Here is a 2,030-nt window from a genome sequence, read left to right on the forward strand (position 1 = left end):
TGCTGCATCTGCCTCTGTCCTGGTAATTAAAAGCCCACTTTCCTCCCTCGCCCTCCCTTCAGCAGCAGTTTTTAGTTTCCAGCCACCCTCCACCCTTCTTCCTCTGATACCTTTCTCTTCTCTTTACCCAAGCACTTGCTCAGCCCCCTCCTCTCACCCCCCATTTTCCCCCGGCCCTGTCAATCAAAGCGGGGCTGTTTAAACAGCATCACCCCCCTTCTTTCCCTCCCCGCCCGCCCGCCTGCCTCTCTCCATCAGACCTGCCTCACAAACACACACAGAGCAGAGCCGCTGTGGCCATCATCGATCACCCCCACCCCTCTCCCCTCTCCACTCCCACATCTTCTGAGACCCCTCTGCAGGGGTGGGAGGGTTTAACAGCTGATGGTGGACCCCTGTGCGCTGCCCCACCAGGTGCCTGATCAGAAAGTCAAACCCTAACGAAGCTCCGGTTGTTGTCGGGAGGTGATTAAACAAATGTAGGGCTGGTTGTCATGCGTGCGTGTGTGTGTGATTCACAGGCACAGAGGAATCCCCTCTGTGCAGCAAACACATTGGATTTTTACAGCTGAGCAGGTTAAACTGCCTCCTCACTAGCTTAGAAGTTGACAGGATATGTAGTTTGTCCTGCATTTCGACTTGTACTAGATATGGCTTTCAGACAGAGAAGTATTCATATGTTGGCAAAATGTACGAGCACAAAAACGGGTGAAATCAGAAAAACCTAAATAAATGCCATGGTTTTAAAATGGTCTTTAAATGATCTTGTAGAGTAGGGATTCTCCTGATTACAGCTTGAACTTAAATAATTTAAAGCCAACACACCGTGGTATGTAGAATTCAAAAACCGATTACTTGGACAGAAAAATACAGATCAATACAATTAGAATACCTCCTTTTGAACTTAGAATTAAGCAGTAACAGGTGGGGGAGGGGCGCTACGCTAAATGCTTCAGTCATTCTGCTGCTTTCTGTGGCAGCTCATTAGCAAGACTTCAAACTGGATGAACTTTAAAACCTCAGTTAAACCTTGACACTGACCAGCCTGGGGTTAGGGGGGCAAATTGGGAAGGGGAGGAAAAGGGAGTTGTAAGGTTTCGTTTATGAGCGACAACTCTTAAAATATTTTTACTTGTTAGTCTACTAACAAACAGTCACAGCGCGCATAGGGTTTACTTCTCAACTTGATTGCAAGAAGCAGAAATTAGAAATATTACACTAGACGTGTAACTATAAAATGTGGATACAGAGATACGGAGAAAAAAGAAACGGCAGGACCAAATATGTTTCTGTAATTTTCCCCATCCTGTTCCTCAAGTGCCACCTGTAATTCCTGCACAGGTTGGGACATATTTCTTGATTCTGTTAACCTGTTTAATGGCCCCCAGCCCCCATCTCCACTGGAGTTGCAGCAACAAGCTGGGGAGAGGCTCCAGTCGGTGTAATAAACCATTAGCAAGAGGCGAGCATGGCGCTGGTGTGTACAGTAATGCCGTGTAAATCATCTCAGAGTGGCTGCCATTAGGAGGCTTAATCCTGGCTAGGAACATGGAGTCAGCTGCCAGGGGCCCCGATCCGGTGCCGAGTGGAACCAGATCCGGCCAGTGGAGGTGTTTAGGGCTGTCAGTGCAATGGGGGAGAAAGGGGAAGGGTGCAGGGGGGAGTGCTGTGGGGGAGAAACAGCTGAGGAGATTCCCAGGACACAAGTCTGTGTGTGTGTTTTTGTGTGTGTGTGTTTTTGTGTGGGTGTGTTTACCCCCCTACAGGACTCTCTCCTGTGGGATAATGGTGGCAAGGAGAAACAGCAGGACTCGGCCTCATCCCTCTTTATTCTCAGGCTGCTTGTATTTGCCTGTATTTTCCTGCTGCAGTGATTCTACTCTGTCCCCCGCAGCTCGCAATCACACATTCACATAAAAATAAATACAAATATAAACCACCTGGAGTCATTTTTGAGGAACAAACCCATGGAAAGGATTTTTGAAAATGTCATATATTCATAATTTGCATATCTATCAGTTATAGTAGTT

This window comes from Poecilia reticulata, linkage group LG20 (genome assembly GCF_000633615.1).
Source record: "Poecilia reticulata strain Guanapo linkage group LG20, Guppy_female_1.0+MT, whole genome shotgun sequence".
In the NCBI taxonomy this organism is placed as follows: Eukaryota; Metazoa; Chordata; class Actinopteri; order Cyprinodontiformes; family Poeciliidae; genus Poecilia; species Poecilia reticulata.